This window comes from Salvia miltiorrhiza, chromosome 5, assembly GCF_028751815.1.
Source record: "Salvia miltiorrhiza cultivar Shanhuang (shh) chromosome 5, IMPLAD_Smil_shh, whole genome shotgun sequence".
NCBI classification, from domain to species: Eukaryota; Viridiplantae; Streptophyta; class Magnoliopsida; order Lamiales; family Lamiaceae; genus Salvia; species Salvia miltiorrhiza.
The window spans coordinates 49,904,520-49,918,039 of record NC_080391.1 but is presented as its reverse complement, the minus strand read 5'-3'; positions in this window follow the sequence as shown (position 1 = coordinate 49,918,039).

Here is a 13,520-nt window from a genome sequence, read left to right as displayed (position 1 = left end):
CGATATGATAAATATGAACCATTTATCCTAGTAACTTAAGCTATTCAGGTATTTTACTGCACATACCCTCATTGATCTAGTTTGGATTTGTATTGTGGTTTGGAGTTTGTATATGTATGATGATTTGGAGTTTGAATTTAGATATTTATTATAATTTGAATTCGAATGTTTGATTTGATAATATTGTGATGTATTGTAGTTTGAATTTGTATTTTGTTGAACATAGAACAAGTTTATACATAAAAAAATATAGGCTGAGAAGGATTAATGACTAGGGATGGCAATGGGTCGGATTTGGACCGGATCTCATCAATACCAGATCCAGATCCGTTTTTATCTATCAGATCCAAATTCAGATCCAGATCCGTGGATCTGAAAATTTTGGATCCAGGTCCAGATCCGTCAGATCCGCGGGTCCAGATCCATGGATCTACTATTTTTAAATTAAATTAAAAAAAATCACAAAATCAAATATAATTTTAATTTTTAATATATTTAATATTATTACTAAATTTGTGTATTATTATTAATTTTTAATATATTTAATATTATTACTAAATTAAATATAAAAAAAAATAATATATATTAAAATAAACAGGTCCACGGGTCGGATCTGGGTCAGATCCGGAGCTAAAATTTTAAGATTCAGATCCATTTTAAAAATTGAGATCCAGATCCGGCCCAGATCTGCCGGGTCCATAAAAATGAGATCCAGATCTGTAAAAATGGATCTGGATTCATGGATCTAGACCGGGTCCAGGATCCATTGCCATCCCTATTCATGACGGAATACGATTTCGTTGATATAATAATGAAAAATAACTAATTAATCGGTGATTGTCCAACCTAGAAGTTGTAGTTCGTCTCAAGAGGAGTTCGTGTGCACAAACGGATCTCAAATCGGAGTTCGGACTAGAAAGATATGATCGAAATAAGAAAGTCGCGCGTACTAGTGGCGACCCGGCGGTGAGCGCCGAGTGAAGAAGGTTTTCTGCACCAACGCCGGCGACCACCGGAAATTCGGCGATGGCGGCGACCCAGCCGGCGACCACCGGGAAGGTCGCCGAAAAGTGCCTATTTTTTTTTCTAGAACGCGGCGGTCGCCGCCGATGCCGCCGCGGGTCCGAAAATTTGATATTTTATGCGTTTTCTGTGTTATTTTCGAGTGCAAACACTGTATTTTACCCTGACACTATTTATAGGTCTTCTTTTGACCTATTTAGGGTTCCCAATTTTAGTTTTTCAGTTTCATAGCTTTAGATTATTATTGTTTTCCAGTTTTTAGAGCTTGGATTGGATTTCTGCGAAGATTGAAGATTCAAGATTTTTCATTCAGTTTTATTTAATTCAGTTTTTACAATTGCGTTCTTTTTAATTATGTTTCTGTTTTATTTCAGTATGTCTGGCTAGTTTTCTTATCTGATTCTAGGGTTTGTAAATAGTTAATTGAATTCATGTGATCAATTTGTTAATACATATTTGCCTTCCAGTTTATGATTCACAATTCCCGGTTGATGTGTGTGAATTAGTTGTCTAGATTTGTGTTTATTATCGTGTGATTTTATATGATATTACATAAGTTCATTGGCATTTTGGCGCAGGAATTGCATGGATGGAGAAGTAGAAGCTCGTGGATGGAGAAAGCTGGTGAAAGTCGAAATTTTGATGGAATTTGGCGTTGATAAAGGAGATTATTAGAGATTGGGCTTAGAGTTATTTGTTCTAAATTTAATTATGTCTAAAACTCATGTTTTTTAATTACTTTGGGTTTTTATTTTGATTAAGGCCGAAAGCCCATGTTGGGCAATGTGGCGGCACTTTAGGGATTAATCCCTTAGCCTTTTATTCCCCACCTAGCCGCCAACTTTAGAGAGATATATAGGTTATTAGTTTAGTTTGCAGTAGGAGCCGCAAGTTTAGTAGAGTTAGAAGTTAGGATTTGTTTTTATTCTTTCTAAGCACTACACGTTTTTTAATACTTTTGGAGTTAGTTAGATTTTTATTTTTATTTTTCTTGCATTTCAGACGCTACTTTCAAGATTGGGTGTGGAGAATTGAAGTTTGACTTTTGATATTGAAATTGGCAGATTCGAGTTTTCCTCATCAACCTTGGAATTGGTTTTGTGATTTTACTTCTTAGTTTAATTCTTTTATTTTCGTATTGCTTTGATTGCTTTAATTTATTTGATTGTTTTTTAGTTTAATTATGAGTAGCTAAATCTTTAACTCAACGAGAATAATGAAGTATTGATTTAATAATCTGTGAGACCTAATTGAGCATAAAATTGGTTCCTGTTGATTTTGATTTGTTCCTTGTGTTTAAAGATAGTTCTGATTTAATTTAAGCCTGATCAACTTAGGTTAAATTGGATTACAGTCAATTGGTTCCCCCAATCCGTAATTGTTGGAATAGGGCTGATTAGTGATAAAGCTACCATGTTCGTAGTAGGAATAAATTGGTGGATTAATTATTACTAGCGTATCTAGGATAATTGGTCTAAACTGGGTTCCTTCATCTTAGTGCTATTAGAATATTAAATCTAGGTCTGGCGTCTCCAGCTAGGTTATATTTTAATAAGGGAAATAAGCAGGTCTGGCGTCTCCAGCTGTTTATCGACACAGTAAGTAGGAATTGGGGTACGTCCGTTGCGTTTCACGGTATCCTATAACTGGTTGGTTGATAGGGATTAATTAATCATTGCGTCGATGATCAGAGTCATTAAATTAATATGGATTTATTCGAGCTGAGTTACTTTTCTTTGATTATTTTCTAGTGTTATTTTATTTGATTTAATTTGCTTTCTTAGTTAATTAATATTTTTCTTCAATTTAAGGCGTGGTGGCTACACCGATTTTAGATCTTTAGGAAATTGATTGCAATTGCCCGTTCTCTGTGGTTCGACCCTGCTTGCTACTAACTATATTAATTCTTAGCTTTTGCAGGAATTATTTGGTGGAATACGACGTCCACCAAATTGGCGCCGTTGCCGGGGAACGGTGTTAATTGATTTTCTTTTTCCTATTGATTTATTTTCTTTGTTTTTATTTTCTTTTGTTGTTTATGCTGTAAAAAAAAAGTCCAGGTTGAGGATAGAAGCAAAGGAGATGAAGCTGCAAGGTCTGTTGGATTCGGTGATTGTTCTGTCTGCTCGGACGGAACCGTTTTTCATGGCTGAACCCAGTGCCGCTACTGCGGAAGATGATCTGTTTGCCCAAACGGATCCTGATTCAGATGCAAAAACAAAAACCGAAGAGGATCCTGAATCTATTTTTATGACTGTGATTTATCCTTTGGTTGATGATTTTGTTGAGAATTTCAGGGAAGAGGAGCTTGAGCAAGTTATTTTTAGTGTGTTGAATGATGAGGATGTCAAAACGGAGGAGAATGATGCTATTCGAGAGATTATCATGCAGCTGTACTCCACGGATGAAATTCCAATTCGGCACCTATCGAGCATGATGCCCAAATCGACCAGCTCAGAATCGATTATGCCATCTGTTGTGAAGCCATCGAAGGTAGACTCGAAAGAGGTAGGGTTTGGGTGTCATTTTGAAGATTCTGGAGAATTTGGGGTCAAATTGGACACTATGCTAAGTGTGGATGAGTCAACTGCAATTCTGGGATTTGATGGAGGATTTGACCTAATCAAAATTTCCCCCATCGTTTTCCTCTCAATTCCATCTCCTTCAAAACCTACTCCAGCCATCTCCACTCGCATGTCTCCGCCTGAAACACCACTGCCGCCGCGACCCACTCCAGAACCGCCGCCGCAGCCACACACCTCCAGCCTTCATCTCCAACCTGCACTTGCCGCTGCTCTCCAATTCCATAATCCAACACCTCCATGTTCCCGCTATCATATATTTTCATCTGCATTTGGAAATCACCACCGCCAGCCTCCATTACCGCCCTCCATCTCCACTCGCATCTCTCCGCCTGAAACACCGCTGCCGCCGCGACCCCCTCCAGAACCGCCGCCTTCCGCTCTCTGCCAGCATCTCCACAAGGCAGCGAGAGCACGGTGATACCCTTCCCTCTTGTTCGTTTTTGTTTCTTTATTTTTTCCTTGTCTTGTTTAGTGTTTGTGTTTGTTGGTTTATTTTTTATTTTTTCTTGTGTGTTCTCACTTTTTTTTTATGCTTTTTCTTGTTTGCTTAAGGGCAAGCAACGTCTAAGTGTGAGGAGGGGGATGTGTCTTTGTTTTTGTGTGTCTATGTTGAGTCGTTGTGTTGTCTTGCATGTTAGTCAAGTGAGTGTTGGTTTGTTAGTTTTGTGTATGCATGCTGCCAAGTTGCACTTTGTGATGAAGTAGATGACTTGATACTTTTGGAATTGAAGAATTGTGATTTTTATGGATGAATCTTTATTAGATGAAAATTGGGATGACGAAGAAAGGCAATAAGTGAGTAAAACCACACATAAGTGAGATTTGAGCTTAATAGAGTAGAGCACTCTCTACTACATTTCTTTTTTGAGTGATTTGATGTTGATGAGGTTGTGATATTAAGTGTGTCATATGTGACAAATGATAGAAGGCACTAGGGTAGCCCTTTTGGCCTGCTTTTGATTTCCTACCCATACATTAACCCCTAGTGAGCCATTCTTGAAGCCTTGACCATTTTTGTTCTTACTAGTCACTAAATATTTAGCCAAGGCCTGTTTTGGACTCTCTCTTTGGCCCAGTGATGCATGTCTAGTTTTGAACTTCATTCCATTAATTGCTAGAGAAAGTTAAGCTGTGGTTACATATGCTGTTTGCCCAAACTGCTGTCTTGTGCTAGATGATAAGGATCTGTGATCCGTTTGGCCAAACAGTGGCAGTGAATTCAGATTGGGTTTGGGAGACGATTTGTGGGGATATTTTGTAAATGAGGATTGCATGTTGATTGGAGATATAAAAAAAAGAAGGGTGCTGCTGAAAAAGAAAAAAAAAAGAAAAAAAATTAAAAAAAGAAAAAAAGACAAAAAAAAAGAGAAAAAAAAAATGTTGCACCAGTTTGAGTTGAGCATGTAGTATCATTGTTATTGTTGGAGTTTTTCCCCTAAGTTTGGTTGCTTTCTTTCTCTATGAACTTGAAATTGTGGATGATAGTTTGGATTAGATGTGCACACTTTGATTTTCATTGCTTGAGCCTAGGAACCCCTTTAGATCCTTCCAATCTTATGAATGGTCCCTAGCCCCATTACGCCAAATGAACAAAGTCCTTTTTGAGTCACTATTTGACCGCGACATATCATGACTGAGTGGATTTTTTCTTGTATGTGTGAATGTCCTTAATTGCAATTTGAGCGAATGAGTGAAGTCGTGAGCTGTACTTGCTATTGCCTGATTTTGACTAATTTGATGATAGAGATGCGTACTTGAGATTCTAATTTTTCATTTTGAAGGTTGAGAGTTGTTTGTAAATTACTTGGTTCATCTTGGCAGTGTGCATTACAAGCTAGCAGTTGACATTTACTTGGCTGTTGTGTTTTCGTGTCTCACTTCTTATCTTCCATCTTTCTTTTCCTTTTCGTGTATTAGTGTGTTGAGTCGAGGGAAGGTTGTGTCTAGATAATTGTTTCTACTATTGAGTCTTTTCTCCACTTCATACTTGAGGGCAAGTATGATTCAAGTGTGAGGAGATTTGATGTGTGTGAATTAGTTATCTAGATTTGTGTTATTATCGTGTGATTTTATATGATACTACACAAGTTCATTGGCATTTTGGCGCAGGACTTGCATGGATGGAGAAGTAGAAGCTCGTGGATGGAGAAAGATGGTGAAAGTCGAAATTTTGATGGAATTTGGCGTTGATAAAGGAGATTATTAGAGATTGGGCTTGGAGTTATTTGTTCTAAATTTAATTATGTCTAAAACTCATGTTTTTTAATTACTTTGGGTTTTTATTTTGATTAAGGCCGAAAGCCCATGTTGGGCAATATGGCGGCACTTTAGGGATTAATCCCTTAGCCTTTTATTCCCCACCTAGCCGCCAACTTTAGAGAGATATATAGGTTATTAGTTTAGTTTGCAGTAGGAGCCGCAAGTTTAGTAGAGTTAGAAGTTAGGATTTGTTTTTATTCTTTCTAAGCACTACACGTTTTTTAATACTTTTGGAGTTAGTTAGATTTTTATTTTTATTTTTCTTGCATTCCAGACGCTACTTTCAAGATTGGGTGTGGAGAATTGAAGTTTGACTTTTGATATTGAAATTGGCAGATTCGAGTTTTCCTCATCAACCTTGGAATTGGTTTTGTGATTTTACTTCTTAGTTTAATTCTTTTATTTTCGTATTGCTTTGATTGCTTTAATTTATTTGATTGTTTTTTAGTTTAATTATGAGTAGCTAAATCTTTAACTCGGCGAGAATAATGAAGTATTGATTTAATAATCTGTGAGACCTAATTGAGCATAAAATTGGTTCCTGTTGATTTTGATTTGTTCCTTGTGTTTAAAGATAGTTCTGATTTAATTTATGCCTGATCAACTTAGGTTAAATTGGATTACAGTCAATTGGTTCCCCCAATCCGTAATTGTTGGAATAGGGCTGATTAGTGATAAAGCTACCATGTTCGTAGTAGGAATAAATTGGTGGATTAATTATTACTAACGTATCTAGGATAATTGGTCTAAACTGGGTTCCTTCATCTTAGTGCTATTAGAATATTAAATCTAGGTCTGGCGTCTCCAGCTAGGTTATATTTTAATAAGGGAAATAAGCAGGTTTGGCGTCTCCAGCTGTTTATCGACACAGTAAGTAGGAATTGGGGTACGTCCGTTGCGTTTCACGGTATCCTATAACTGGTTGGTTGATAGGGATTAATTAATCATTGCGTCGATGATCAGAGTCATTAAATTAATATGGATTTATTCGAGCCGAGTTACTTTTCTTTGATTATTTTCTAGTGTTATTTTATTTGATTTAATTTGCTTTCTTAGTTAATTAATATTTTTCTATCAATTTAAGGCGTGGTGGCTACACCGATTTTAGATCTTTAGGAAATTGATTGCAATTGCCCGTTCTCTGTGGTTCGACCCTGCTTGCTACTAACTATATTTATTCTTAGCTTTTGCAGGAATTATTTGGTGGAATACGACGTCCACCACCGGTGCTTAAATTTTTGTGAATTATCTGGCCAATAGTTTGCATGTTTAGCTATTCGGTTTGAGACCTAGCAGAGATAACTGTTTAGCGGATTCGAGAATGTATGATATGATTTTAACCTTGAAGCCTAGCGGAGATAGCTGGATCATAGAAAGCTATTCTTATGTGCTTTTGGGAGTTAGTAGATTTTCTTGAGACCTAGCGGAGATAGAGAATTTACTAATCTACGATCGTTGTTGCTCTAGCGAGAGTAATTGATTAATTAAGTGATCTCTCATCATAACTGGATTAAATTGGTTAATAGGATTAATAGATTGATTATGTGGATTTAGCTAATGTATTTACTTCTCCAGGATCAGTTGTTTTTATTATTTGAATTTTTCCTCTTGAATTTTATTTGCTGCTATTTGAGTTTAGTTTTAGTTAAATCTTCTTCATATTCTGTTTGTCTGTCTACTATGATAGTTTGTTTAGGGAGTAGTTAGAGTTATTTCGTTTATCAGTCTCTGTGGATACGATACTCGGTTACTGATTATTTGCTACAATTACACCGTGTTAGTTGCGGTATTTTGTGCTAAGAAATTAGTGACCACCACATCAGCCCTGAAGTCAACAAGCTTAAAACAAAGTCATCCTAGAGAGCATATCAAGTCATTTCAGACATTTAATGCTACAGAGTTCACATTAAATGTGAATCCCGCTTTTCAAACTAAAGATACAAGGATGTCTGCCAAATATGCAACATCATCGTACGAATGTGCAGATCCAGGAAGATTTCAACGGACGACATATCGAATTATGAAGAAAGCTCTCTCCAACAACTCTATTCGAATTCTTGCAACGTTTTTCAACCTTTGTGGTTATAAATTCCAGAACATCAATTGCTTAAAAATAAACTTATTCTTCATTGTAGTGTTCCAAGTTTAAACTTTTGAATTTACTACTAGAGGTTCCTAAACTAGGCGTTCTTCATTGTAAACATCCTAAGCTTAGATCTAAACCCACTTAATTATTTCAGCTATTGTTCATTGTGATAGTATGTTCACTTAGTTGGAGAAACCCCCCTCGAGCTAAATTTAGAATTTATTTTCGAACTTAGAAGTAAGATGATTCACGCCGGATATAAAGAAAATGAATTTTTTTTTTTAATTCCAACAAAAATAATTTACAAAAACATTTGTAAATTTAGTTATTGAATTAATATGCATTGCATATTTATTTAATTTAACATTTAGCATCTACACGAGCTATTTGTTTAAGCGAACACTGAACGATTATTACAGTTTTCATAGTACAAACCGGAAGACTTTTTATTATATTTTTATTTCACTTTCACTCACACTTTCCACTCTCCCCACTCACACTTTTCACTCCCACCCACTCACACTTTTCACTTCCACTCACCCTTTCCACTCTCCCCACTCACACGATACCTTGCCCCCCATTCCCTTCCACTCACCATTTCTCCTACATACCAAGGAACTAAGTGCGGAGCTACACCCACAGAAGTTCAGCTATACCACACGGACTCCACAAACTCAGCTGAAAGCTCTAAAGACTTCATCTACAAATCACTCTGCCCATTTTACCTCCATTCACGGTTAGCACCCCAAATTCAGTTTCAGTGATTTCCTCCAGTACTCAAAACTCTAATGTACAGCAGACAACAATTCATGTTTTTGTGTATGCACGTCACTTACTCTCACTTATAAATTGAATGAAGACTTTTGAACAAAGCATTCATATACATGTGCATACCATCTGTGTTTACATACTACATATGAAACATGTTTTTCTTTAATAAAATGAAAAGAAAGGATTTAGTCTTGAAGCCCTGTTTTAAATCTTCGGTCTTGAGCGAATGGGAAGGGCGCCGGTGGCAGCCCGCCTCATCTGCTGCTACTGTCGACGGTGGCGTGGTGGCTGCGACGCCGAGGGTGGCGCGGCTTGTCGCTGCTGCTCCTCCGGCGAGCACCACGGAGGGCGGCTGTTACCAGCCGAAGAGAGAAAGGCAGAGAGGGCGATGGAAGAGAGGTGTGCTGACGGTGGTGGCGTGGAGCCAATGACCGCGGCTGCCGAACCTAGAACATGGGGAGTTGAGAGAGCTGGGGTTGAGAATCGAGGGAGGACGGAAGAGGGAGGATTGGCGACGGCGGCGGTGGCTTGATGCTCCTGCTGCTCGTCGATTCAGAGAGAGTCGGAGTCACCGGTCGGCGGCAGCTTTTGTTGTTGCGTCGCCGGAGAATAGAGAGAGTATGAGGGATGGCGTCTGTGGGTGTTGGTGCGATGAGGGAGATGAGAGAGGGGAGAGCCGAGCGTCGTCAGCGGCTTGCCGCTGTTGCTCCGGCAAGCTTCGGCGGCGATGGTGGCGGCATGAAGCTGCTGCCGTCGGCCAAAGTTGAGCAAGGGCTCGGCGAGCCTGAATCCGAGAGGGAGACAGAGACGGTGGTTGGTTCCAGATGCTGCGGCTGTCGGGTTGTGCAGGTAGAGGGAAAACGAGGGAGAAGAAGATGGGGGAGAGGGAGAGGTCCAGTCGCCGGCTCTTCGCCGGAGGAAGGCTGCGGCGGCGGGTTGGCGTGAACCGTGAGAGAGAGAGAGAGAGAGGTTCAGCTTTTGTGTGAGTGTGTGCGTGTGTTTTTCGTGAAGGAGAGTGATGGAGCGGCGTGAGTTTGAGGAAGAAGAGATGTAGGTTTGGGTTGTTGGGCTTGAAAGTTGGGTTTGGGTGATGGGCTCTCATTTGGGCCGATTTATTTCAATGATTTGGGCCGAGTATTTGGGCCGATTTTTATGAGTGATGGGCCGATTTTTAAATAGATTTGGGCTGCGATTTTTTAAAAGCCTGGGCCGATTTTAATTTTATTTAGCTGAGCTCGATTTATTTTATTCAGTTTGGGCCATTCCTATTTTATTGAGTTGGGCCTCATCTTTTAAATTTATATGGGCTATTATTTATTTAAGCATGGGCCCTATTTCATCTATTTAAATGGTTTCCTATTTTAATTAATTGAACTATTAATTAGTTTAATTAATTTATTTCAAAGACTAGTTTTCATAATAATATTAAATTATTATTATGTGCATATTTTAAGTAAATTACTTATTATATGCTAAGCATGACATGAAATTGCATTTTTACTTGCAATAAAAGTATTTAATTGGTTTTAATTATAATTCCAATTATTAAAGAAATATGAGTAAGAATATTGTTGGTGTTCTTAACTCAAGAGAAATGTTTTCAATTATTTATTCATTAAATTTTGAAAACCCGGCTAAGTGAATCATAGAATATTAAGCAACTCACCGTGACTTAAGATTAGATTCAAGGAGACCTATTGAGAATAGATTTCTTGTAGGCTTTGAGCATCAGAAAGATTAGCACTGCTATTCCGATTCAGAGATAAGGTTAAACGACAGGCTTTGCCTATTCAGATGGGCATTACTTTCATATATATCAAATGAGTTTAAATGTTACGTTCAAGCAAGTTATTTCATGATAAAATCTTTGAGTTAAAGTTATTTCAAGTATTGTCTTGCCATAAAATGTTTAAATTTTAGTATGATATCTATCTGCTTTGGCTTTGCCAATGATGCAATCGAATTCGGGTCCTGAGCAGTTGATAGCTATCCTGCCAAGGCTAGTGTACACCTGTGACCGTGAGTCATCTAGCGGGTTGGCCGGTCAAGTGACCGTGAGAGGTGGCCACCTCTCCGGCACAAAGTTCCAGATATGATAGATTACAAGAGAACTTAGACTGCAGTCGAACTTTAAGAATCACAAATGAATTTAGTAAGCTTGGGCCTTTTAGCGAAAAACTCCCTTGCTGTACTGTTTATTATGGCATGACAATTTACAGTTTTGAAGCATGTATTTTTATACTTAGGCATACATGCCCACTGAGTACTTTTGTACTCAAGCCCTGCATATATTTCTAAATGTGCAGGTTGAGTAGCTACCGATGGTGATGAAGTGACGAGCGAGATTCTTTTGCTTTATTATGTATTAATGAACTCTAGGGTTACATGTCTTCATACATGTAATCAGAACCTTATTCCGCTGCGTACTCAGAAGTTTATGTTATTTTGGCTGAGTCAGAGATATCTGAACTTACTAGTTATTTGAGTTTATACGACTAAACCTCTGTTATATTATAAATATTTCTTTTGTTAAATGATGAAATGTGATCCTTCCTTGTTTGATTATACCCTTTCTACCCCGCTTCTAATCTCCCTCCATTAGTCACGGTTTCCCCGGCTTAATTATCCTTAATTAGGGCCGGTCGTGACAGAGTAGTATCAGAGCAGTTCATTTGCTCTGAACCCTAGAGTTAGCCCATTTTTCTAGTATGATCACTAGTATATACGAGTCAGTCAACCAAAGCTCATCACTTCATCACATCATCATGCTCAGCAAGAAAGAAGGTGGTAATGATTTTAAACCATTGAGAAGTTCACGTTTTATAAGAATGTACTGATGCTTACATTCAAGTTTTATGCTTTATTGATTGATTAGATATCTCAATGAACTTAGATGCGTTAAGAATGCATGATCATTGTTACGAGAAAAAAAAATTAAAAGCTAGAAACTCAGTTATATTTCACTATAGCCATGGTGAAGAGCTAAGAAAGAGGAAGAGAATCCAATAAAAGTAGTGCAAGCGGAGGTGCCACGCACGAATCACTGACGCATGTATTGTTCTTCATTCAGGTTGTTCACGCGAGACGGAACACCTAATCGACTATTGCCTTATTCAATGATAGTTTAAGTATGATATTGCTTATAGCGATGAGTGTGACTTATGTAATCATTTAGCTAATCCCTAACAAGTTGAGACTCACTTCTAGCTCGATTATCACTAGTTATGGCATGAGAGAACCTTTATGATTTATGTTCAACCTTTAGAGTTAGACTCGCATCGGGTCATAACGCTTTGTTTAATGATGATATAGTATTGTGACTAGAACCTTTCAGATGCAATTCCTGATATACGGAACCTTTTATATTACCTATTACATTACAAGGGACATGGTTGAGAACCCTTATTGATTATGATCACGTGCTACGAATCCAAAAGACGAGATGTGACATGGATAATAGCAGTTACCAACCATTATGATTGATAAAAGAAAAATCTATGCAAATGCATAAAATGGGATAAATTCCCAAGGATGGTTGCAAGTTTAATAAGAGCTTGAAATGTCGACAACGGTTCGACGATGGGGTTAAGGGATTGAGATTCTAATGAAACCCTAAGAGTATACTCAAGTTAAGTATACATACCTTACTCTATCAAAGACATCGCCCCAATTACAACATCTCGGGTTAGACGATCAACATAGTGACCAGAATGAAGGTGTCGACTAAAGTCGTTCCATGATTTAGTATTATGTGTAGCGATCCATACTAAATAAGATGCTCAGAGAAGCAAAATCTATTTCATTATGAAAGATGTCATGATTCAGAAGGTCCTTCGCAAGGGCACGTTAGTGTTTCAATTTACATGGTCACATTTCAAGCGTTATGAGAATGAACGCTCAATGCTAGAAGTAACATATTAAGATCGTTTAGATTGTTGAGTAAGTTTGAATACTGTTGAAAGGTCTTACTTCGCTCATAGAAAATTTTAGGAAATGATATTGATTATAGAAAATAGACTTCAATATTGAGAATCTCTAGAACATTCTCAATGATAGATTTTAGAAAAAAAAAATGGAGATTTTATAACAGAGGTACCTTTTGCAGCTAGTGATCAAGAATTACCAAGTTCGGAAAAGTATTTCCGAGTGACTGAGAAGTAGTTGTGTCGGACCTGGCCAGTCCACATGGCCAAAATCTCAGTAGTCGTCATATATGGGTCTTTAAACCTATATATTTTAAACCTTCATATGAAAAGCCAAACGGGTTCAGACTATTAGGTCATTTCGCTTCGACCTTTCAGTCAATTCATTTCTACCCTATGGTTATTCATTTTCAATTGTTTGGCAAATTATTGGAACACTTTGCCTAATTGTCATTTGTGATTTGAATCATTGCGATCTACTAGCTGTTGGTAGATTTTCTGTAACCCGAGGACAAACAGGTACTCATCAGATTAATCAGTCAAACACGTATGCTTCAACTCAAGGGTCAAGCACGTAATGCATGCAGACAATCTCTTATGCATTTAGTAGGACGTTAGTTGTGTATTTCGAAAATGATGATCATTTCGATGTTTTGTATGCCTCAATGTTGGCTTAGTTACTTTGACTAGTATTAGTAGGGAAACGTTGGTTCATAGGGCATTTCGGACTGAGCTCGTTCATGATAACCTTGCTAGATAGCCAGTTCATCATATATAATGCTTGGATTGATCATCAGATCTATTCAATTGTTGATAAAATAGTCTTCATTATACTAATTTCCCATGTCTATGTAGCAACCCTATCAGTCTTTT